The sequence below is a fragment of the Brassica oleracea genome, chromosome C4 (genome assembly GCF_000695525.1).
Source record: "Brassica oleracea var. oleracea cultivar TO1000 chromosome C4, BOL, whole genome shotgun sequence".
NCBI classification, from domain to species: Eukaryota; Viridiplantae; Streptophyta; class Magnoliopsida; order Brassicales; family Brassicaceae; genus Brassica; species Brassica oleracea.
The window spans coordinates 21,733,082-21,760,314 of record NC_027751.1 but is presented as its reverse complement, the minus strand read 5'-3'; the positions used below and the strand labels follow the sequence as shown (position 1 = coordinate 21,760,314).

At 34.8% G+C, this 27,233-nt stretch overlaps 1 pseudogene; it reads left to right on the top strand.

The window, feature by feature from the left end:
- Positions 1–20,984: 20,984 nt before the first annotated feature.
- Positions 20,985–27,233, top strand: part of LOC106338384 — a 10,952-nt pseudogene continuing 4,703 nt past the window's right edge.

Genomic DNA, 27,233 nt, shown 5'->3' with positions numbered 1-27,233 from the left:
TCTTTTTAAGAAGATTATCATATTAAAACATAGTTTTGTTTACACTTTTAAGTTCAAATATTATTTTATTTGTAAAATTCATTTTAATAGTTATTTTTAAAGTTTCTTTAAAACATGTCAATTTGTTATGAGCATTGCATTTTTAAAAAATTAGCCAAATCAATTACTTAAACATAACATTAGAAATTATAATGATCAAATTTTGTTTGTTCTCTTTTTAAATCATTTTTCTTCTTGATTTTTTGATGTTTATACTTTTTAATCTTATTGTTTTCATTTTCTAATTTTTTTTTAAATTGTTAAATTTATTTTAAAATTTGTTTACTAATATTATTTTGTACTCATCCACCTCAAATTTTAATTTATGCCAAATACACTTCAGATTTATAAAATAGTAAGAATAATGAAAGTCTAAGGCTTTGTGTGTTATTTGGCCTCAACTCCCCGGATACCAATAAATAAATAAATCATGTTTTTTTTTTGTAAAACGTGTTTGTAAAAGATGTAAAAGATGATTTGTATTGATACCTTTCTGTACATATTTATACAAGACAAAGGAGCTATTCTAGGACATGATTTATATGATTGATACACAATGATGTACGAGAATATATGATAGTAATGAGATGATATTGTTTCCTTAATACGCCCCCTCAAGATGGAGGTGCCTTGGCAACACCAATCTTGGATGACAGCATAGTGAATGGAGCACGAGAGAGCGGTTTGGTAAGAGCATCAGCCAGTTGATCTTTAGTGGATACATGGGCAACTCGGAGTATACCAGCCGAGACTTGATTTCTGATGAAATGAATACCGGATTAGCGCATAGATACGTTGCTCCCACATTGTCGTAGTAAATGACTGGAGGACCAGTTATGTTGATGCCGAGCTCTGTTAGTAACGAGCAGATCCACCTGAGCTCAGCTGATGTGTTAGCAACAGATCTATATTCAGCTTCAGTTGACGAACGTGCGACTCCTTTTTGCTTCTTTGATGACCAGGAGATAGGATGCCGACCAAGATATATTATATATGCATTTGTGGAGACGAAATCATCACTGTCCCCTGCCCAGTCTGCGTCCGAGTATGCGTGCAGCGAAGACGGATTTTGGCGGCTGAAGTAAAGACCATGTGAGGCTGTTCCTGCAAGATATCTCAACACACGCTTCACTGCTGACCAATGATCTGTTGTAGGAGTATGCATAAACTGTGAAAGTTTATTGACAGCATACGAAATATCGGGCCTTGTAAAAGCCAGATACTGGAGGCTTCCTACTGCTGATCGATACTCAGTAGCATCTGTAAGCCGTGTGCAAGAGTTGAGAGAGAGCTTGGGATGAGAAGCCATTGGTGTAGCGACAGGATGAGCATTCAGGAGTTTGAAGCAAAACAATAGATCAAGAATGTACCGCCGTTGTGTGAGGTGCAAGCCAGTAGATGTCCTGTGCGCTTCAATCCCAAGGAAGTAGTTGAGGTCCTCTGGTTCCTTAACTGAAAAATGAGTTGCTAGGGCATCCAGTGTATGTTGCAGCAGCACATTGTCATTTCCAGTGAGGATGATGTCGTCAACATATATTAGCATATAAAGGAGACTGGTTCCTTTCTTGAGAATGAATAAAGAAGTGTCTGCTAAAGAGTTGATGAAACCTGATTGAGTGAGAAAATTACTGAGTTCCTGGTACCAAGCTCTGGGTGCCTGCTTCAAACCGTATAGAGCTTTATGGAGTCGACAGACATGATGTGGATGATCAGCATCAACGAATCCAGGTGGTTGAACTGTGTAGACTTCCTCTGATAGAGTTCCTTGAAGAAAAGCGTTATTAACGTCCAATTGTTTGATCGGCCAGGAACGACTCACAGCAATATCCAGCACAAGTCGAATGGTCGTTGATTTTATTACTGGACTAAACGTCTCAGTGTAATCAATTCCGGGTAACTGTGTGTAACCACGAGCAACGAGACGAGCTTTATACCTGCGAACAGAGCCATCGGGGTTAAATTTGATTGTAAAAATCCACCGACAGCTAACCGGGTTCTGGTTCGGAGATGGTGGAACCAGGGAGAACGTTCCGTTCTTGACAATTGAGTTGAACTCATCGATGACAGCTTGTCTCCAGTTCGGATCAGCTAGGGCTTGGGCTATGGTTGTGGGGATAAAATGGTGGGATTGGGTTAGGTTAGCGGCGTAGGCATACTTTGAATTTGGTTTAGATATTCCACGCTTTGCGCGTGTAGCCATGGGATGTTGGTTTGGTTGGGTTGTAGTTTGCGGTGGAGAAGGAGATGTTTGATCCAAAATCGTCGGGGAAGATTGAGGATTATGAGTTTGTGGGCTTGAGTCAAGAGAGGTTTGTAGTTGGGCCGGGTTTGTGGGGTTTGGGTTTGAAACATCAACCTGGGCCTGAGTGTTTAGGTTTGTTGTTTCTGGGTTTGGTAAGGGTGGTTGGGCCTGGGTATTTTGGTTTGTAACTGTTTGGGTCTCTTGGGCCGAATTAAGAGGTGAGGAAGGCGTTTCTGTTTGAGCCGGAGTAGGTGAGGAGGAGGAAGGGGGCAACGGTGACGGATCTGAACTCGTGGGCTGCGGAGACTGAGGCGCTGACGGTGGTGGTGTACTCGTCGGAACTACAGTAACCGGCGGGAACCAGCTTTGGATAGGAGTAGGAGGAGAAGAAGAAGAATTTATGAGAGAGAGAAACGGGAAGATGTTTTCAACAAACCTGACATGTCGAGAGACATACAGACGCTTGGAAGTTGGATCAAAACAGAGATAAGCACTCTGTGTCAAAGAATAGCCTAGGAAAACACATTGAGTCGATCTGGTCTCAAGTTTATGGCTGCGATATGGTCTTAACCAGGGAAAGCAAAGGCATCCGAAGATTTTAAGCTTTAGGTAGTTTGGCTCTGTTTTTAAAAGGAGATGATATGGTGAATTGAGAGAAATAACAGGGGTAGGCATACGGTTTATAAGGTAAACAGCTGTAGAAAAGGCATAAGACCAGAAAGTGTTTGGGATTTTGGCTTGATGAAGAAGAGCGAGACCGGTTTCGACGATGTGTCTATGTCGTCTCTCGGAAAGACCATTATGTTCTGGGGTATGAGGGGGAGTAGTCAGGTGAGAGATACCTGTAGTTGAGAGAAAAGAACGTAGAGCTATAAATTATCCCCCATTATCAGAGAAAAGAGTTCCGATCTTGGTTTGGAACTTGTTTTCGGTAAGAGATTTAAACTTTATGAATGTTTCTTTGACATGGGATTTTAGCTGGAGAGGATAGAACCAGGAGTAGCGAGTGAAATGATCAACAATTATGAGATAGTGTTTGTAATTGTCGATGGATGTTACTGGAGATGTCCAGAGATCAGTAAATAGATATTCAAGAGGTCGAGTAGAAGAGATGGAGGTTTGAGCAAATGAAAGTTTCTGACTTTTATTAGAGAGACAATCCAAACATGAAATTTTTTTTGAAACAGAAGCTGAAATAGGTATAGAAAATTTAGATAAGATAGTTTTTAGAGTAGATATTGAGGGATGACCAAGCCTGGAATGCCAATCATTGAGAGTGGTTTTGGTGGTGGGAGTCGCATAGAAAGAAGATGGTGGAGATTGAACAGCCGGCCATTCATATAGTTCCTTATTTGTACGCCCTTGGAGTAACCGAGCCCCCGAGTTCAGATCTTTCACCTGGAAATGGGAAGGGAAAAATTCAACAGAGACTTTATTATTGTTGCACAACTTATAAACAGAGAGAAGATTCTTATGAATGTTAGGGACAAGTAAAATATTTTTGAGTGATAAGGGTTTAAGGTTTGTAGGGAGAGAGACAGAATCGGTATGGGTTATTTGGAGACCACTGCCATCACCGATGAGAACTTCTTCACCACCTGTGTATGGTTGATGAAGTGACAAGTTGTTCAAGTCGGAGGTGATGTGATGCGTCGCACCAGAGTCGAGAACCCACGGTTGATGAGCTGTTGTGTAGGAAAAAATTCGCTCGCGGTTGAGGCGTAGGAAGGAGAGCCGGCTGTGTTGTCTGCTGGTACTGGTGAAGTTGATTGCAGCGCTTAGCAGAGTGCCCCTGAAGACCACATATTTGGCATTTTCCAAGGTATGGCCTGAATGTCCTTTGATGACTGTTGTTTGGCGTATTGTTCCAGTTTTGATGTTGATTGTTGTGAGGAGCATTCTGCCAATTTTGTTGTGGGCGTTTGTTGTGTTTCTGAGCAGGACGAGAGCTATTGACATAGTTAGCTGAGATGGGAGCCACAACAAGAGGCGTGGATGTTAGGAGCTTAGCTTCAAAGTTGATCAATTTCTCATGGAGCTCAGTGAGAGATGGTGGAAGATCACGACCCTCTGTTTGCTCAATCACCGGTTTGTATTCATCAGGTAGGCCCTGGAGGATGTAGTCAAGCTTGTCTTCATGGTCGAGAATTTTTCCAAGAAGTGCCAATTGATCAAACCTTGAGGTGAGACCTTGCAGATATTCATCAACTGTCTTGGTCTCCTTCGTCCACTGCTTGATCTGATTCAGTAGTTGTTTGATATGACCGCGTGTAGGTTTGGCATAGGTGGACATCAGAGTTTTCCAGACGCTAGCAGAGGTTGATGCCATGGAGACCAGCGGTTGAATGGTTGGAGAGATAGCACCAAGGAGCGCACTGAATATCAGTTTATCTTGTCTTTTCCAGAGAAGAAAGGTTGGATTTGGTGCAGTTACGCCTTCTGTGGTGATGGTTGCATCAGGAACAGGCGCAGATTCATCAAGAAAATGAGCAAGTTCATACCCATCAAGGAGAGCATGAAATTGTCTGCTCCAAACAAGGTAGTTGGAAGCAGTAAGCTTAACGATGTTTGCCACGTTAATGTTGAGCAGCGAGGTGGTATTGGGCACAATGGTTTCTGCAATCAAAGTTGCAGTCGGAAACGTAGAACTGTTGTTTGAGGTAGACATGGTGAAAAGAAATAGAGGAGAAATGAAGAAGAAAAAAGATGACGGCAGGGAAAAAAAAATGTTTAGGTTAAAATCTGCTCTGATACCATAAAAGATGTAAAGGATGATTTGTATTGATACTTTTCTGTACATATTTATACAAGACAAAGGAGCTATTCTAGGACATGATTAATATGATTGATACACAATGATGTACGAGAATATATGATAGTAATGAGATGATATTGTTTCCTTAATAGTTTGCAGGGTTCACTAACAATCTATATCACACAGGCAATTTTTGTTTTTAAACGGATATATATATATATATGTGCAAAGAATGTAAGAATGGTTTACCTCAATAAAATGATGAGGTAAGTTTTTAAGAGGTAAAAAAAATTTGCTTCAAGCTTTAATAGAGCATCCAGAAACTAGCACACAGAGAGGGTACCGCGCTACATTGTAAGTAGTATCTCCAGCTTTAACAGACACCCCTACGTATCCTCCATAGATGCTATTTTCTGTATACACAGAAATATGTTATTTAGAAAAATTTAGAAACTAAATAATAAAGGAGAGGTCTGAAATTTTCTAAGATCATTAGAAAAGTGTAACTTACTTGCAAAACCGAATATCATAAGGGTTGCCTTGTCTTCTTTCCCAACGGGGTTGGGCGTGATATCAACATAACTGACATTACCGAAATCGTATCCACTTTCTGTAATAGTAGCAGAATAAATTGTGGAAATTATGAGCCATGACAATTCAAAATTTTGTATCTGTACATCTTAGCATAATAAATCCAAAAATGTTTACTCAAAAAAAAAAAAAATCCAAAAATGTTATTGAATTCGTATGTCAGCCGTAGTATTAGCCGAATATAACTAACAAAGAAAAACATATAGTGCCGACTCTAACTAAATCGAAACTTAGATCTGAGAAAAAAAACTAATTGAAACTTAGGTTCCACAAATCCAGATCAGGATAACATAAATTTAACTGCTCGATTTGATTTTTTTTTCAGTTAAGAAAAAAAAATTGAGCACTTACATTAATATGTGGATCTGTTGAACCTAAGTTTCAAATGCTAAGAACTTAGATATAGATCCATATTTATATCATCGTAATCTTCTTTCAAAACCACAAATCAGTCGGATATATGTAGCTAAAACATCTTATTATTCGGATTTGGATTTGATTTTGCCCGATCCAATATTAATGCCAGACCTAAATTTGGATACTCTATATATTTAAAATTTCAGATCAAATCAATTCGAAATATATTCCGGATAAAATTTAGAATCTCAAATTATAACTTTTATGTGATTGGCAGTGGCTGTAGGTACTGTCTACAGCCTCATTTATTTATACAATACTAAATTTACAGCAATCAAGTTTTAATAAAAACTAGCTTTTGACCCGCGCACCCGCGCGGGTTTTTTCATGTTTTAAACATTTAAAATATCTCATTAGCATAATTGTTTATATTCTTGTTATATATTCATAATTTTGTTTACCACTTTATGTCATGTTCGAGGTATTTAGTATCTATTTCGGTCTCTGTGATTGTGTTTTTATTTTATTGTGTTTTAAATCATTCTACTTGGAAAAGGAATATTAATGTATAAAATATAAAAGGTTAAAGTATATTTGTTTGTTTTATGAAACTATAATATTAATATTCGGATTTAAAGTTGACTATGCTCAATAAAATTTTAAATTGATAATTTTTAAAACAAATACACTAGTAAGGAAAAAATAGAATATACTATCTTTAAAGATACAATACGTGGGTTATAAGTTTCTAAAACAGAATATGATGATTGCGTTAATGGATTCCTTTTTTTGATATGGTGACTACGTAGAATTAGGAAAAAAAAGTTAGGATGTTGTTTTGTTTTGGAATAAACAAAAATTTAGGAATCGTTTTTAGAACGGTCTTGTATTTTGGGATGAAAACAATAAAATTAGGTTGGATTTTGTAAGCATATAAAAATATAATTACATCTCTTTTATAATACTAACTTACATAAAATCATATAACAACTATCTCGCAAATTTGAATAATATTATACTGTGTGATTATCTAGAAAACGGTATTATATGACATATTTTCTTTCCAATAATTAATGTATAAAAGAATGTTGCTTCTTCGTTGTCAAAATTGAGAAGTTTATGTTACGTGGCAAATAACATAGTTTTTTAATTTGCAGAGGCAAGTGATATTACTATAAACCTATTTCTATGACATAGCTCATATTTAAACCTTTGTTTTAGAAATTATTTATGGAATATGTAAACATTTTATATTATTTATCACTTGACTTTGCAAACTGAGCTACAGATCGCATACGAAAATATTTTGGATCGGAAAAATAGAAAAATTGTTTATGATCTGGACCACGAATATATAATAAGCCCAAAAGCCGAAACAATATAGCATAAGTCGAGAAAAACCCGTGAATATTGCGGTGTAGAAAACAGAATGTTTAGGTGAATTTTTGTACAAAACGACCGTGTATCAAACAGTAGCATTTGATTGTAATTACTGAGAAAAACTCAGGGTTAAATTCAAAGTGTACTCCTGTTTTAATAGTTTAGATTTCAAAATCACAACTCTTGAAATAACCTACATCTTTACAAGTGCTCTGTAGAACCAAAAATCAAAAGCATTTTTTTGGAGCTTTCCATAGACTTCTACAACAATAAAATCTAATGTCTCCGCAAAATTTTTAAAGTTACAGCCATTACCAGTCAGATTACTGATTGTGTTATAAGCTGTTTTATCAACTAATAAGAATAAGTGGTCTAAAAATCACATTTACTAACACAATTGAAATTCCCAAAAACTTACAAAATGGAAATCAAGGCTCCCAAATCGAAACTTACTGTCACAGTATTCATAATCGATGGAATACAAAGCAGGTAAAAACAAAAGTGATACGAATAGAAGGTCTTAAGAAATCTTATTTATAGAGGAAGAAGCTTTTCTGTATTTTGATGTCACAGTAATCATAATCGATGGAACAAAAAGCACAAGTTGGATTTTAGACATCGCCATGGATCAGCCTGTTGACCTTCTAAAAGGAAAAGCTTTTCTGTATTTTGAGAAACAAAGTTATATAACATGTTATGTTCCGTTTGCTTACTATTTAATAGTCTATGGGATTATAGTATTTTGCTAAATTAGTGGATCACGTTCAAATTTAAAAGTGAAATATCGCTACATATTTTAATCTCCCACGTTATGCGCACGAATCATAAAATATAAGCTATATAAACGATAACAATTTTAGTGAAAAAACTACACTAAAAATAGCCAATACACGGATAAATCTAGATATTAGATAGCTGGGAACTTATTGAAGGCTGAAGAAGAAGAGGCACTTGAGCCAAGTATAACTAAACTTCAAACTTTTTCTTGGACGATTCAGAAAATATGTCATCTTATATGGTAATTGATAACAGATCATGTGACATGTGGCAGTAACGAGAAATTTGATACGGTGTAATATGAGACGCGATAACTATTGCCCGCGATGTGGAGAACCAAAAGAGTCGGTTACTCATACCATCTTCGAATGTCCGCCAGCTCTACAAGTTTGGTCCCTATCATCAACACCAACAAATCCATATATCTTTCCAGTGCCGAGTGTTTATGTTAACATGGATTATCTATTCTGGAGAAAGAACAGCATTGTCGAGCTAGATGTAGACATGGATCTTTGTCCTTGGATAATCTGGTATATTTGAAAGGGCCGAAATGACAAGTTATTTAAAGGGATAGACAAAGATCCATTGAAGCTAGTTCGTTATGCAGAAAATGAGTGTCAAGCCTGGTACAACGCCAACGAGATGGTTATTAACTTGCTTCCCATAGGAAGGTTTTTGTTACCGAGATATCTTTTTTTTTTCATTGTTCCCAGGGATTTTTTGGGTAATCTGCTCCCATGCTGCAAACTGTCAAATCAGAACTCAACCTTGTCGCTCTTCTTTCTTTGCTCGCGGGCAGGAAGCACACCAGCAGCGTGCGTTGCGTGATTCTACTTTCCACAAGATGACAGTATTGAGGAATCCCACGTCTTAACCTTGGGTAATATAGGCATGATAGATGGGTCCTGGACATCTACATCACAGTTTAGTGGGTGTGGATGGTCAAATTGAGGAAGGTCCAACTTATGGGGACATGAAATTACCCACGGAGAGAGTCTACCTTGCATTCAGAAGTGGAAGCCCTACGACGGGCGATGGAGAGTATGCTCCAGCATTCAACATGTTAGAGCTTTCCGAAGGATCGCAAGGATTTGATCGCCATGATTAAGGAGCCTCATGCTTGGCAAAGCTTTGCAACAGAATTAGAGAGGATAGAGAATCTGCAAATATGCATTCTGGACTTTAAGATCATTCATATTCCATGAGCGCAAAATTATATTTCGGACTCTTTAGCTAGGACTGCGAGTTCTTTCTACAGAGATCTATGTTTTATTGGTTGTTCTATTCCGGTATGGTTACCCATACCACCTCAAGTTTAAATAATAAAATAGTCATTGTCAAAAAAAAAAAAATAGATAATCATTTTCCGTACACCTAGATCGGGAAAAAGAAACATGATTATTATGTGTTCATACTGAATCATATTCATCAAGTTTCAAGGTAACTAAACTTGTCTCAGTTAAGAAGAGGGAAGGTCGAGGAAAGCCAAGTAAACTTAAGAAAAAAAGAAAGAAGCTACCGAGTTCGACTATAAAAACAGGACTGAGACTCTCAGAAAGATAAAAAAAAACAAAAAACACACAGAAATCGGCATAACAATTAGGATTTCATAGATTTAGCTTAGTCTTGCCAAATTCATTTCTCTTAAACTAATTTCATCGCTTTTTACGCCTTTGATTTCTAAACAAACGTATTTCAGATAATTCAGATTCAAAAAATAGCAGCTTCCGTGAGGAATTAGAAATGAACGCCAAGAAAAATTGAGATAACCGGAGAAAATGACACTCAAACCGGCGTCCAGACAGGTCCACCAGTTGCAACTCTAGTCGCCATGATGAATATGATGCAAAACCTAATGGAGTGCTCTATGTACCAAGATGCATCAAATAAATGACATGATGCCTTAGCCGCAACGTATACACAATCGCCTACCCATGACTAAAATCTCGAAACCGAAAGAAGAGTTTTGTTTTGAACAACGTTAACCCGGTGTGTCATAGAGCTGCAGTGGATCGAGGGTAGGAATCGGCGTTCGGGTTGGGTTCGGGCCGGTTCCTTTCGGTTATGGGTCCTAGACATTTAGATCCAATAGGTACTTGTAAATTTTCAGGTTTGGGTCCGTTTTTCTCAGTTTGAGTCACTTCGCGTTTATAATTAAAATACCTGTAAAATATCTATATTTTCGGGCCTGTATCGGGTCCGGGTATTTAGGATCTGATAAGAACGAAAAATACTCCCCATCAAATTAGTCTAAATATGTTATATATATATATATCTAAAATTCGACAAAATAACTTAAAATAAACTATTAATAATAAAATTAATACATTTTAGACTCTAAATTTTACATTTAAATCTTGATATGACTTGAAAATGCTAAAAACATAATAACAAAAAGATATTTCAACTAAATCATAAAATAAAATATAGAAAATGAAACACAAAAAATCATAGTTTTGGATATTCAAGTTTTTAAGTCGGGTATGAATCGGTTCTTATCGGGTAGGGTCTATTCGGGTTGGTTCTTTTCGGTTTGGGTCGGGTCTATTTGGTTTGGTTCCAGGTCGGATATTTTCGGGTCGGTTCAGGTTCGGGTTTTTGGGTCCGGGTAAAATTCCCAGGCCTAAACGAGGAGATCATTCAACAACTTAGGAAATTGATTTCCTCTAGAATTTGATGCAAGACATCTCGTCCAAAGTACATCACGTAACAAGTTCGGCTTTGGAGATGCCTTTCCATTCTCACTAGCCTAAAGTACGAGCACTTTGATCTTCTCTGTCTTTACACAAGCGGTGTTGATTGACACTTTAGTGGTATATGTCGACTCTATGTTTTGAGAGCTCTCGTTTGTCACTCTGAGATTGTCGTTTAACACCGACTTCTTATTCGTGCGTTCCAATTCGAGCAGCTTCTGATTTGAGCTATCCAAAAGCTGATAATCCTTATTGCTTCTAGTTCTCAATCGGATGTACCTGAAAACCACAAGGAAGAAAAAATAAGTATACTAAAAAGAAAAACCTAGTCTAAATCCTACACCTAGCCTAATGGTGAACAGAGTCCTGATATTGGCGCCAAATTTGATATGATCAAATTATCCCAAGAGAAACTCTCTCAAATAAGAAATCAGTGTACTACTTATGGATCGAATCCACATGAACTCAATATTTCACACAATGGTCTTGAGTTTTAAATTAAGCTAGAAATACAATTGAAAGAAGAAAACAAAGTTGTAAATAAAAGAGACTTTTTCAACCGATGGGAAAATGTTAGACTTAGGGATATTCAAACATGTAGTTAGAACTTAAATAAATAGGCATGTTAAGGGTTCTATTAAGAACAATCCTAGAACTCGAATTCATAAGTAACCCATCCAACTCTCGCTGTGAGTACCATCAGATGTCTAAATTATCGAAAGCCAACTCTCGTTACAGATCCAAATACTCTTGACAAGCAATAAGTTCCAATTCGTTTTGTTCACTAAGTCCTAGACCAACTCTCGTTGCGACTAACAACTAAGCTCAACAGGTTTCAATTATGGTGTTCATTACATTCTCGTGTCTCATAACTATCCTAGGATCATATTTCTAGTTAATTATTCTAGGGACAAGCATAAAGATCAAAACTTGTGAAGGATATAATTAGATTACCCCATTAGTTGTATAAATCACAATTTCTTGATAAACTTAAAAAATTCTCTAAATCTAATAGGGTTTTCAGACATGAAAAAAATAATACAAATCATAATTTTAATAAATATCTTAGATAAATCTAAACAAGTGTTCCAAATCTCTAAAGGAGTTCTAATCTTTTCTCCAAACCTAAAAACAAAGCTTAGCCTAAATAGTTGTTAGAAATAGATAAATAAATATAGGTTATACAAGTTCTAAGCTCTTTTTAAATAAAAGAAACTTCCGGGCCAAACTGAAATTCTTGGAACCTGATAACAACTCGTCGTGAACAGATCAGGAGGAGTGTATCGATACTCAGGTGGTGTCGGTCGAACTCTTCTATAAGCTCGACAGCTTCCTCTCGTGCGTCAGACGGACCACTATTTAGTAAAACAATCATAACGTTCGATCCAACCGTCTGATCGAGCTCAAACTGGTGACATTGGAAAGGTAACTCAATCCTCTATCTTGTGTCAAAAATTGAGCTTCACAATATCCTTGGAAGTTCTCCGTCCGTAGCTAAACTTCTGACACGACTGCACAGCTCTACATCTCAAATTGCTCAAAAATTTCCTAAATTTTCCAAAACGTACATAAACCTTGAAAACACCCTAAAACGACTCCAAAATTTATTTATATATATATATATATATATATATATATATATATATAAGATCTAAAAATGGACTCATACTATGGTTAAAACTGATAAAACCAAGGTATATCAACAACAAAGAACCCCTCGTCTTCGCATAATTAATGTCATAATGGGAGGACACTCATACAATCAGTCGAGGAATACCAGCAGAAATTAATAGTAACAAGAAAATGGTTTTTAGACCAGAGAATTAAGTGAAATTAGGTGTTTACCACTTTCATGTTACCACTTTTCATTTTTACCATCATTAAAGGGACATTTTCAAAAATACATTTTTCATTAAGTGGCAAAAAACTCTTACGCCCTTATTCATTATACATATAATAAATAAATAAAAATAAAAAATAATAAAAAATATTTTTTTTAATTTTTTTTCGAATTATACTATTTCGAAATTCAAACTCTAAACCCTAAAACTGAACTCTAAACCCTAAATCATCAATCATAAACCCTATTTTTTTTCAAAATACGAACCCTAAACTCTAAACCATCAATCCTAAACCCTATTTTTTTGAAATACGAATCTTAAACCCTGAAACATCAATTCTAAACCCCGAAACATCAACTCTAAACCCTAAACCCTAAACCTTCAACTCTAAACCCTAAAACATCAACTCTAAACCCAAAACACTAAACTTCAACTCTAAATCCTAAACCATCAACACTAAACTCTGAACTATCAACACTAATCCCTAAACCTTAAAAAGTGAACTCTAAACCGTAAACCCTAAAAAATTAACCCTAAACCCCGAAACATCAACTCTATACCCTAAACATTCAACTCTAAACCCTAAACCCTAAACCCTAAATCCTAAACCCTAAACTCTAAACCTTAAAACCCTAGAGTTGATGTTTCAGGGTCTAGATTTGAATGTTTAGGGTTTTAGGGTTTAAGGTTTACGTTTAGGGTTTAGAGTTGATGTTTTAGGGTTTAGATTTGAAGGTTTAGGGTTTTAGGGTTTACGGTTCGAATTTCAGAAAAATATAAGGTTTAGGGTTTAGGGTTTAGAGTTGATGTTTTAGGGTTTAGATTTGAAGGTTTAGGTTTTAAGATTTAGAGTTGATGTTGATGTTTCGGGGTTTAGGGTTTAGAGTTGATGTTGATGTTTCGGGGTTTAGGGTTTAGAGTTGATGATTTAAGGTTTAAAGTTGATGATTTAGGGTTTAAAGTTAATGTTTTAAGTTTAGATTTAGGGTTTAGGGTTTACGTTTAGAGTTTAGAGTTGATGTTTTAGGATTTAGATTTGAAGGTTTAGGGTTTTAGGGTTTANGTTGATGTTTTGGGGTTTAGGGTTTAGAGTTGATGTTTCATGGTTTAGTGTTTAGAGTTGATGATTTAGGGTTTAGAGTTTTTAAGTTTAGATTAGTTAACCATATGTTTTTCAAAGTTAATCAAAAGGTTATAAATGTTTTTTACCCTTCATTAAAAATAAGGATAAAAATGATTAGTGTAAATATGAAAAGTGGTACTTTGAAAATGATATTTTTGGCAATTTTCCATAATTAAAGTCACACATGAAAAATATGACCTTAATAAAATACACTTTATAAAATTTTCAAAAGATGGTCCAAATTATAAAAAAAATTACACATAAAAAAAGCATAACTTCTATTTTACCTACTATAATTATGTTTCTTTTACCTATAATTTATATATATATATTTAACGCTGGATAATTATGTTATTATAAATTATGAAAAATATAACTAACAATTTTACAACTGTTATACTTATTTTGTGAGGATTACGTATGACTGGATGATTCTGAATCTTATGAAATCACATTTGACAGTACTACTTGCACCATACTAAAACTCTTTTGTAATCATTTTCTCCATAAATCTGCATATCATTTTTCTGGAACTCAAAACTCAAACTTTCTTTTATATAAGTACTAAGGTAAGCCCGCCCTACGGACGGAAAGCAGATCAGTAAATAATTTAAGTAATCAAAGTAAATATTTAATATTAGTTGTTATTATTTAATATATACATATTTGTTAAAAAAAATTATACGTTTTTAGATTTTGAAGACTAAATAAACCATATTATCTGAATAATTGATTATGCTTTTTAAATATAAATACTACCTATTATTTTTTAGAATATGATTTTCTAAATAAACTGTGTTATCTGAATAACTGGCTATGATTTTTTTTTAAAATACTACTTATTATTTTTTTAAAGGTTAAGATGCTTTTCTTTTTTTTAGTAATTTATATTTTAATTATAAATTAATAATTAGATGTGTTTTTACATCATTTTGTAATTTCCCGGGGTTGGATGACCAAAACAAATCAGTGATTCCCTTTTTCATTTCTGTTAGTAGAAAAGAAACAAATATTTTTATTTCATTTAATTTTATATATATTACTGGATTATGTTATATTGTTTTTACTAAAGTTAGTTTTACGGTAGGAATTTGATAGAATTTTATGTGAGTTAAAATATATAATTAAATATATATTGTCTCGGAAATACTTCCCCCTGGCATCTGCGATGAGGGTAACATTTGTTATGCTTCCAGATCGTCTCTGTCCCTTACTTAATTCAGGAGAGCTTCACAGTCGAAGTCCTTAAATAAATATGGAGATGATTGAATCATGTTTGAAAATTCACTTCGTCACATCTCGTCTCATCCATATATTAAAAAAGAAGTAAGCATTACAATTATGAAACGGTACATTCCATCAAAAAACAAATGGCAAAGATGCTAGACTTAATAACTTATTCACATAAAAATGCAAGAAGATGATCCAAGCAACAAATACTACTCTTCACAAAATAAACTTAAACTAAAAAGCCGAGACTTGAGAATACTAAAAAACCATTCCCGCAAACAAATAATTGTGATAATCTTTGGTTTCAGGGAATAAACTGTATTTGTTACCACCATGATATATCAAAAGAGACTTTAGAGATTCACAAATCTATGAAACTTTCAGCAGAACCACATCAAAAATACTTCTTTTCTTTATCAACAATAATACTTCTACGTGTCCTAAGGTCAATCTCTTCAAAGTTCTACAGACACAAACATAAGAAGTCTACTTTTCCAATGGTTCAACATGATTTCAGACTCAATTTCGTTAGCTTTCTGCATCTCTTCCATAAATTCAGTATGATCTGACCGAAACTGACTCCAAACCAATTCGACAACTTATGGGTATGGGTTAGACCCAGTTAAGGAACATGAAGAGTTTCTTGAGCAGTCATCGACGGATAAGTCTTAGAGGGCTGGACAAAGCAACCCAGAAAGGGGTCCTAACCGGTTAACAATCGAGATATAGCTAATCGAGTCCTCTTCCTTCCGGTGATTCTCCCTCTCCAGCGAGAAATTCCACACTGAGAAGATTCTTTCAACGGACTTTTCACGTCTCCAGCCAAACACATTAAGACTTCCTTGATCAAACAGCTTGGGGTGAAGCATAAGGAAGGTTCAATCCCTGAAGAGGGAGGAGCCGAGATTGAGCAGTTGTCTTGATAAGAACAAATTAAACGAACTAAGTTTTTTAGAACAGAGGAGTAACCAATTATAACGAGAAAGAAATTTTTACTTCTATTGGAATTGTGAGGATGATGATTACCTTTTTATATGTTTAGTTACACCGCTTGGAAGATGGTAAGAATCATTGAATAAGTGAAAATTAATGGCGTTGAATCAATGCAGGTTGTACAGCATGTGAGGAGATGAATCGATATTGAAGCAACCGAAGAGATGAATCTATACGAAGCACATGAACTGACATAGACGCGAAAATCACAGACGGAGAACGTCTCTCTGATACTCTCGTAAATTCCATTGATGGCAGACCTAATCAGATTAGGTAGGAGACAATGAACCCTAAAGATGAACGGTGGTTATAGGTCTCGAGAGGTTAAGGCGGGCCAAGATTTTGTTCATGTTCAGTCTAAATAACTATACTCAAACCCACATTAAACACATTCATCTAAGCCCACTTGAAACATTAATAGAACCATGCAATGATTTTATGGACACGTTGCGGATCCTCATCATTCGAATTGATGACGTGTCTCTCTAAGAAAAGAGACAAAATCTACTTTATATAATAAGATTAATGTACCCGTAATCAACCCATGCATTTAGAGGGTTTCCGCACTATTTTATGGCCAATGGATTAAAATATTTTGCTAAATTGGTGGATAACGTTCAAACTTCAAAATTAAATATCGCTACATATTTAATCTCCCACGTTGCGCACAAATTATAAATATATGAGATACTATTGTTATTGTAAAATATGAGCTAGTTAAAAGATAGCAACCATACAGGTCAAGCCGTCAAGAAAGAAAAGAAGAAGAAAACTCTAGGTCGTCTGATCTCCCTCCGTAGTTGGCGGTGCTCTTCACCGTCACTATGTGAGGGAGGATCTCCTCTTTCTCTTTAGTTTAATCTAGGTTTCTATGGTTTATGATGGTTTAGGTGACGGTCGTTGTTGTCAAGTCGAGGGTTGCTTTAGATTTTGAAGCACCAGTGAGGGAGGATCTCCTCTTTCTCTTTAGTTTAATCTAGGTTTCTATGGTTTATGATGGTTTAGGTGACGGTCGTTGTTGTCAAGTCGAGGGTTGCTTTAGATTTTGGTTCTGGTGCTTCTGTTTCTCTTCAGTTGCTTGCTGTTATGGTCAATTCTTTTTTTGCCTTGTTCTAGCTTTTTGGATTCGTCGGTGTGAGGTATATTTGCTGTGGAGGAATCTACTAGACCTCTCCTTTATCCACCATGGATTGGGCGAGCATTTTGAGACGAAGCAGTGATTTTGATTTGTAGGTTTTCTCTTGCGAGGAGGTGACCAGTTTTAGCTCTGTAGATCGCTATTCTGCCTAACGAGTGTCTGCGTGTAAGACCTGTAAATCTTCGCCGGTGTTTTTCCATTTAGCATTTCAAGTTCTTGTGTCCTTGAGCCTAGGTGTTTGGTTTTGACTTGGTTCTGCATTGGCTCCGGTTTGCAACAGTCTCTGGTGTTGATGTAAGTTTATCCTCGCACATGCTTGTCCCGATAGTGCACCTGTTTTGGCTTGGTGGTGTACCCTTCAGGGTTGGGTTTGCCTAAGTCATTGGTTCTTTGGTTATCTTTGGTCTCATATTTTTCAGGAGTGTCTGCGAGTTATGATCAGTCCATTAGTTCCAGTTTTAGTACATGTGGCTCTCTAATGCTTTTTTTTCGTATTATCCTACCTCATTATTATTTTTTCCTTTTTTTGGGCTATTGTTTCTGGAGATATTACCATTTTCTGCCGGCTTTTGTAATCCACGATGTGTTCCGTTACAAAAGATTATAAAATTTTGAGTTAAAAAAAAAAAAAATAGCAACCATACGAGAGAGGAATATACAGTTCATAATCCACGCTAAATAATAAGAAAATCATTTTTCCTTACATCCAGATCTGGAAAGACGGAACATGATTAATATATGTTCATATTTAATAACTCCTATCATTGACTACAAATCCATGCTCTAAAAAACTGTTTAGGCCATCAAGACAAAAAAAAAAAAAAAGTTTAGGTCAACAACACTTTAAAATTGTTACGAATATTGTGGCGGTATCTATTATTAAAAACTCTAGGTAAAAATCCGTGCTACGCCTCAGAAAATTATAACACGAATTGGTTTTATATAGTCATAATATTTCATGCTTAAAATAAAGCTAACTTCAATCAGAATTATCAATCTTTTTGAATTTTGAAAATGGAAATAACACTGTTCGAATCATCAGTATTCAAAGCAGATGGGTTGTCTCCAACTTCCTAAGCAATCACAACTTTTCCTTTATCTTAACTAAAAACTTTTTCCAATCATAATACAAATCTGGTTTTATTCCTTTCATCTACTTGGCCTTAACAAAATTTAGTATATAAACTACATTGTATCACACCGTCTGCCCATAGCTAATGTGTCATCCCGCATGTAGGCCCTATCGCATCTGACGAGCGGTGCGTTAGTTTTGTAAGGTCTGAAAGACTTGTTTACTGACCATTCAATCACCACATGACCCTTTTCCGTGCTTTGGTTTCACTCACACGGTATCGCGAATCACTTCCCGATAGGTCACCCATCTTTCCACTACTACAGCTCAAGCACTTTTAACTCTGAAGTTTTAAACGAACGTGTGACGGAAAATGTAAGTCAACTTTGATGACATAGGTAGCCAAATCAATTCTCGAAATCATGATATTACAATTCACCCCCACTCACAGAGCGCAACGCCCTTGTTATGAACCACGACATGTCTCAAGACGCCTCTTTTTAGGTTCTGAGATGGCTAACCTGGCTCTGATACCACATGTAAAATCCTGCCGCCCACGGCTAATGGGCCACCCATGCCCACTCACTCGGACCGTGGGCCCCATCCCATCTGACGGACAGTGGGGATTGCCTATGTACCCTTTTGTGAGGGATCAAATCATTCGTAGTTCATATTAATAGAGACACGTACCTTATATGGGCACGTAGCCTAGTGGGTACATGACCTAATGGGCACGTAGCCTTGGGAGCATGTAGCTCTGTAGTTGGTAGAAGTTATCTATTCTAGAGGGAGCATGGCCGGAATAGATGGTGTACTTGTCGGTATGCTACACTGAGCATGTAGAATTCCAGCTGATGAGCTGGTGATTGTGGTCTGAGCCAATAAGCTGAGTTGTAGACGTGCTGTAGTGAGCATATATCTTCACCTGGTTGATATACCATGGATTTTACCCATTTTTAGCCACAGTGTATAGGTGTTTTTAAATATATATTAGTTGCTTTAGAGTTTTTTAGTATGCTTTCAGGTTTTGGAGTGATTTGGAGGAAAGTTGTGATTTTGGTACATTTTGGAGATAAAATGATAAAGACCCGTAGTTGACCATCGACCAGCCTAGCGATCGATGATCAAAGATGATAATCGATCGACACACACTCTGTGTTGTCGATCGACGGTGAAGCGCGCAGAGGCCGGAATGGTTCCAGCCGACTTTAAGCCCAAGTCCCACAAGAATTATGAGATTACCCCTAGCGAGTTTAAATCAAATATTTATGTGCTCTGCCATTGTTCTAGGCAACACACACTTTCTTACTTTCACACAACAAAATACTTAGAGGCTTAGGTTTGGAGGAGAAGATCCAAGAACTCCTTCAGAGATTTGTGATTGGAACTACTATCTTCTATTTATGCAGTTTTTATATCTTATTGTCTTGAATTGCTTAGCTATGTCTGAGTAGTTCTCTTTGTTAGATTTAAGGTTCAGATATTCATGAGTGATTAGCCCAAAATATAGAATTACTAAGTGTTAGGATATGAATCAATTAAACTGTTCTTAATGCCTATGTTCTAAAGTAGCTAACTAGGACCTTGCCTATTGATATTAGGGGGCAAGCGGAAGCTTGGTTCTCTATCTGAATTAGTTTATATTGTGCTAGGATTACTAGAAACACATGGAAGCTAATTTAGTTAAACCTAGTGAACACGTCAAACCCGTGCGATAATGCTCCTTGGAAGGTTCATCGATCGACAACTCAGTAGTTGTATCGATCGACGGGCTGAAAGGTGTATCGATCGACACCCCGTTGTTGGAATCGATCGATACTTTCTTAGGACCAACAAGCGATAACTGAGGTCCTAGATCCGGCGATAGATAGTCTAAAAATACGAAAGTTGATCGACTATTCTTATTGTTTGAGTTCTAGAATATCCATTATATAGTTAGTATCTATATCTCTATAATCCTGATTGTCTGAATAGAAACTCTAAGTCTAACGCTTCCCATATCTATCTTAAAACCCCAATCAATCAAACAAATAATTACTTGTTCACCCCTTTTATTTACTGCTTTAAACCTATTTACCTAGCTTAACAACATAACTAGATAAATCTATTGTGTGTCTTAGCTCCCTATGAATTTGATCCCTAAGTGATACAACCCGACCTCTTATTTGATAGAGTAAATCACTCCTTAGGGTAATTTGAGTGATATCAAATTTGACGTTGTTGCCGGGGAGCTTCGATCGCCATTAGATCAAATTTAGTTAGGCTTAGTCTAGGTTTTTGTTACTTGCAAAAACTGATAAAAAAAAATTTCTTGTCTTTTCAGGTGCATGCCCAGCAGTACCAGAATCAACAAGGAACAAACACTTCTCTTTTCAGATCATGCACATCTAGAACGCAGCATCTGCCAAAGCAAACGTACCGCATCGATCGACAACATCACCTTCTCGTCGACCAACACTCGCTTTCCACCGTCGAACGAGATCACTCTTCTGTCGACCGCCCGTACCCACCCGTCGTCGATCAACATTCCACCTCGGAAATCGATCGATACTGAGCCGCGAAACATGGTTGTGACACTAGTTCTAATTCAAGACGCGACTGGAAACCTGCATGACCAGGAGGGTCATTTGTGTAATGCAGCAAATCAGAAGATAGATGATCAGGGGGTTGTAATCCCTGATATTGATGCTGATATTACAGCTGCTCAAGCTGTAGACAAGGCTGCTTGACCGAGGACATTAGCGGATTACAACATGCTACATCAGTACTACGAGAACAGATCTGCCATCCGTCCTCCAGCTATACAGAGGCAAGACTTTGAGTTGAAGCCTCACTACTTTACACTCGTAGGACATACACTCTACTGTGGGTTATCACACGAGCATCCTATGGACCATCTGGAGAGGTTCGAGGATCTAGTTTCTGCTATCAAAGCCAATGGAGTCCCAAAGGACTATTTTTTTTGCAAACTCTTCAAGTACTCACTTGCTGGAGAGGCTTCGCACTGGCTTAAGCATGTACAGCTCTGATCTCTCACATCCTGGGCCGGTATCAAGAATGTATTATTATGTCACTTCTTTGATGAGGCACGCGCTGAAGACTTGAGGACAAGATTGCTACATTCACACATGAGCCTACAGAGTCATTTAGAAGCTTCTGGATCAGATTCAAGTCATATCAGAGAAACTGTCCACACCATAGATTCAATGAAGTGCAGCTGCTCTGCATTTTCTTCAGAAGCATCGCATATCAGATAGCTCTAGACTCAGCTAGTGATGAAAACTTCAACACCATAAATCTAGAAGAGACTTTGAGACTTATTGAGAACTTGGCATTCAGCAACAACACCAGAAGGAATAGTATCGTAAATCAGGCTTAAAGTCATATTTTTCATTAGAAAAGTATTTGTTAAAAACCCAACATCAGGCTTTAGTAATATATAAGAGCCTTATTACTTTGTAATGATTTTTTGGTAGTAAGTTATTATAGGCGATGCAACCATACCAAATACCAATGATACTTACCAAGTTAAGAACCCAATTATTTATAGTTTTCAACATATAAATTTAATTTGAGTAGTGTCCAACTATTATTTTAAATAAGTTTAGTACTATGGAAAGCTTGAAATATTTCGCTGATACTTACCAACTTAGCAACCCAAATCCCCTGTATACTAAAAGAGGAGCATTACAACTTATGAGGTAGTCATGTGTCATCACCACAATGATTCTTAGAATCTTTAGAGAAATATGTTGATCCATCTAAATATATAATAATTTTTTTATTAAACTAACCATAAATTAATTATTAATGTTTTTAATTCTTTCCTTAAATAGAAATTACGGAATTTCCTAATGTTGGTAAAGTATATATGACAATTAATGATTTCAAATAATAAAGATTTGATACAAATTAATGCACCCTCTATCCTTTTTGATACAAATTAATGCACCCTCTATCCTTTTTGTTTAACTTTAAATTTCAAATTTCTTTTAATTAACGTTATTATATATTATATTTTAAATTTCTTTTAAAGTCTCACATTAAAATTTTATGATCCATGGTTTAATTTTTTTATGACAAAAAATAATTACAAAATCATATAATTAGGAAGTCTCATTTAATAAATATCAAGATTAAAAATAAAATCATAACGTTCGATCCAACCGTCTGATCGTTACCATTAAAAATACATAAATATTTTAGTTTTGAAATTTACTTTAAACATTTTTTTTGGTAGAAGCTCTGAACAAATACTGACAACTTAATATTTAAATTTTAAAATTTTCATTCAATGTTTCTTAAGATTATAAATTACCAAAACTTTTAAACATTGCACAATGAAAATTTTGTTATCAATGATTTTAAAGTTTTTTTATAAAAATATACAAATCATAAAAAAACCAAATGAATAAAATACATTATTTAACATATATCAAGATTAAAAATATACTATGTATCTATGTATATATGTATATATTATTTAAATTTAATTATATACAATATAAAATATAAAAGGTAATTGTTTGGATTAAAAACAAATTTTACGTATTCGCACCAATTTAATTATATAAGTAATAGTTATTGAATTTTTATAAATTCAATATATATATATATATATATATATATATTATTTTATAATATAAAACTGAACATATAATATATAAAAATAATTTAAATATACAATGTTCATCCCGCGCAAAGCGCGGATCTTAACCTAGTTTACGTATTACTCGTCGACATATGTATATTATTTGGGTACTATGTCAAAGTAGTAGTATTAATAAGATTTTCCATTAATAACTTGACATTAAATGATAAATTATATGGTAGTCGCTAAGAATATATTAGAATGTCCTTATTTTATCTAGATACTATTGTCGATAAGTGCCTTTACACATGTTTAATAAGATTTATATGGGATGCTTAATATACAAAGATACATTGTTTCCTTCCTAATTGATTTGATTAATATTTGTGTGTTAGTATTAGGTGTAATATGGAGAATTTGAATATTTCATTGATCATTCACATTAACACCCACGCACTATATACAAAACGATAATAAGATAAATTTTTTTGGAAATTGTATGTATAAGGTTTATAAAAGGCATCCAAGTTATTAATTTTCGTTTTTTATCATCGATTCTATTATTAATTAATGTATATCATAACGTGTTTGTGAAGAATACTGAATTGCATTAAAAGATTGATATATTTGGTATTAGTATAAAAATATTTTGATTTCTGATTCTATTTATTAGATTTCCTTGTGAGAACAAAAAGATTTGGAGCCTTTTACGTTTGTAGTACAGTAGTAGAACTAAACTTTAGGAAATCTAAAGAAAAACATTAACCATATAACAAATATTATGATTATTTTTAGGAACTAAAGAATATTGTGACAAAAATATTGCAATCTTTAAGTCCCTTGTGGTAGCTAAATATTTTTTTTTGGAACCTGTGTAGCTAAATATTAGGCAAAGATAATGTTACACAATAACAATGTCATAAATATTAGGAATATTTTGTGGAAGTAAAAAATATTGTAAGTTATATATTTTTTAATCTTAGGTTATATATTTTTTCAATCCAAATGTTAGTTTAGGAATCTTTGGTCATATTTAACAAATTTTTTTTTTTTTTAAATTCTGAATTAACACTCCTAAAAGATATGATATAATATTTATAGTTTAAACACAAAATCATTCCACCTCTAAACCATTTTTTTTTTTTTTGAAGAAAAGTCTAAACCATAAATTGACATGGTTAAAAGATAAATCTAAAACACAACCAAACACCAATTCCATGGAATGATAAATGATGTTAGATTAATTTTTCACACAATTTTTTGGTATAAGAACGATAACTAACAACAATATTACTTTATTTTACATTACATATGCAATAAATTTAAAGTCATAGTTATACGGATCGAGTGTGATCAAATCATAGTGAAGATGGCATATTGTGATTCAGTTCCAAATTTATTTTCTATACTTTAAATGGTAGAATAAATGATTTGAAGTTTGGCATCATATCGAGAATTGTATTGTATATATGCAGTAGAAAACAAAACAGATTTGCTTGATGAATATGGTTATGTCGATTTAAAAGGTTTTAATGAGGTACAAATAAGGCATATTATATTTGCGTAATCTCTTTTTATTATTTTCTTTCCATATAAAAAACTCACTCAACCAACTGTTCTTAATACACACACACTCTTTCTTTCATATCCGCCAAACACTCTTTCTTTCACTCATCAAGATGAGCGAATTGCAGGCAAAAATCCAGTGTTGCCTCTTAGGAATTGGCCAACTCTTTCCATGGAACACCATCCTCACAATTTCTGACTACTACTACGAGATTTTTCCTGTAAGTCAATCTTTTCGCTTTTGCAAAAATAAAGATGCATCTAGTTACTTTCTGTTTCTTTTTTGTGCAACGTACCTAGTTCCTTTCTGCAAGATCCCTTCTTTCTTCACAAATTTCTGCAAGATATTCAACCCCTTCTCTTCCTGTAGATAGTAGAAAATCATTCCGTATCCATGATTGTTACTTGCTTATTTTCATATAAGGATTCTTTTATCATTTTAACATGTGCAGAACTATCATCCTGCTCGTATACTTGCTTTGGTATACCAGCCTTTTGTTATGGGAACCATATTTACATTGGTTTCCAGGGGCCAGAAAAGCAAAAACCAAGGGAGAGTATTGGCTGGTTATTGCCTCTTCGTCATCGGCACGATTTTCCTAATAACTGTAAGTGATTACTCTTGTCATGTATTCCTTATTAATTAAAATGTGTTAATATACTCTTTCGAATTCACATAAACCATCATTCAAAAATATTTCATATAAAGTATATATATATACAGTATAAACTCTATACATTAATACTCAATAAAAACGATAAACTAACAATTTCATTTGTCTCTTTTTCAAAAAAAAAAAAAAAAAAAGTTTTCATTACTTTCAAACTAAATTATTTGCCTCAAATTAAACTTGTTCAAAATATACAATAAATCAATAAAATAATATTTTTAGAAAAATATAAATATATATTTTTTGAAAAATTATAAGTTAATAATTGAAACTTATAAATGTTTTATAAATATAAATAAAATATGTTATTGTATTGTTTATATTTTATTCTCAATGCATACCATCTTTAAGTTTCTTACAACTTCAAAACTTTTTGGTATTATTTTATCATAACACGTTTAAAAAGTGTGAATTTCATGGAAAATATATTCTGTACAAAAAAAAATAAATCAAATAAGAATAAGAAAAAATCCAAATTTATAAAATTTAATCTCACCGTAAGAATAATCATTCTTCTTATTTTATACAAAATTATATTTTAAAATAAATGAGCCTAAAAATCTTTATATACATTTATTAATTATATAAACTAATAACTATATAAATTAATAAAATATTATAACCTTAACATTATTAAGTTATAGAGTTTAAATCGTACAAATTTGTATTGTGTCATCTTTACATCAAATAATCCTCTCTCTAATGAATTGGATGGAACAGAAATAAAATAAAAAATTTATTTAAAAATATGTATTCCTGAAAGTACGAATTGACCATTTGTCATGAAACGGATGTGTTAGGTGGACTTGGTAAGCGAAGGAAAGGGAGGATTATTCCCCTTTCTCCTTTTGTGCTTCATAGCGGCAAGTTTTGGGGTTGCCAACGCGCTCGTGGAAGGTGCCATGATGGGGGATCTTTCCTGCATAAGCCACGATTTGATTCAGCCTTTTGCAGCTGGACTTGGTATAGCTGGAGCGCTAACTTCTGGTTTGAGCCTCCTTACTAAAGCGGTCTTTCAGAATTCTCGGGATGGCCTAAGGAAAGGCGCATGTAAGTCTTTATATTTTTTTCTTAATTACACAACACATTTTTTATTGGATATGTGTGTGATTAATCTCACAGTTTTTGTTTGTTCTGATGGATCCAGTATTATTCTTGGCGATTTCTTCAGTGATTGAGTTCCTCTGCGTTGTCATATACGCGTTACTGTTTCCGAAGCTCTCCATTGTGCAAAATTACCAGGCACACTCCGTATCAAACCAGATGGAAACCACAGAAGTATCACGAGTCCTGCCAATTGACAATTTACAGCTGGCACGTGAGAACATCTACAAATTGAGCAGCTTATTCTTGACGTATGCAATGACACTGTCCATATTTCCAGGATTCCTGTTTGAGAACACGGGAAAGCATGAGCTAAATTCTTGGTTTGTTACTTTATATGTTTTAGTTACAAATATTTTCCTCCTAAAGTGTAACTTTCATGTTGATTTGAGAAAAGTTAACTGCAGGTACCCTCTTGTCCTCATTACATGTTTCAATGTATGTGATGCTCTCTCGAGATACACTACTATGATCAGCGACTTAAGATGGAATCGGGGAAATGGATAATAGTTTTCGCTCTTGCTCGTGTTTTGCTCGTGCCTGCGTTTTATTTCACGGCGAAGTATGCCGATCAGGGTTGGATGATCTTCCTAACATCATTTCTGGGCATAACCAATGGTTATCTAACCGTATGCACTCTCACTGGTGTATCAAAGAAAATCTATGATGTAAGATGTTTACTTTTTTATGACTGATAACTTTTCTGTATATTAAAAAAAATCAGAAACAAAGGTTATCAACTAATTTTTTTATAAATGTGTTAGAAATATGAGAGAAGTGTTGTTGTGAAAGTTGTGTCTTTCTCATTAGCTCTCACTATCAATATATAGTGGAGGTTCCAAGGGTTTACACAAAGGAAAGAATCTACACATTTAATACATTTGACTACAAATATCTAGACTTGGTCAAAGCTCATAAATGCTCCGGTTGAATGAGTCTTCATCTTGACTAGTCTTGGTCGGATGTAGACGGACCGGAGACGGGTGTAGACGGACCGGATAGTCGGGTCAGATGTAAACCTCCTTAATGGTTAATGGCAATCCACATATCCATATCATGGATTTATAACA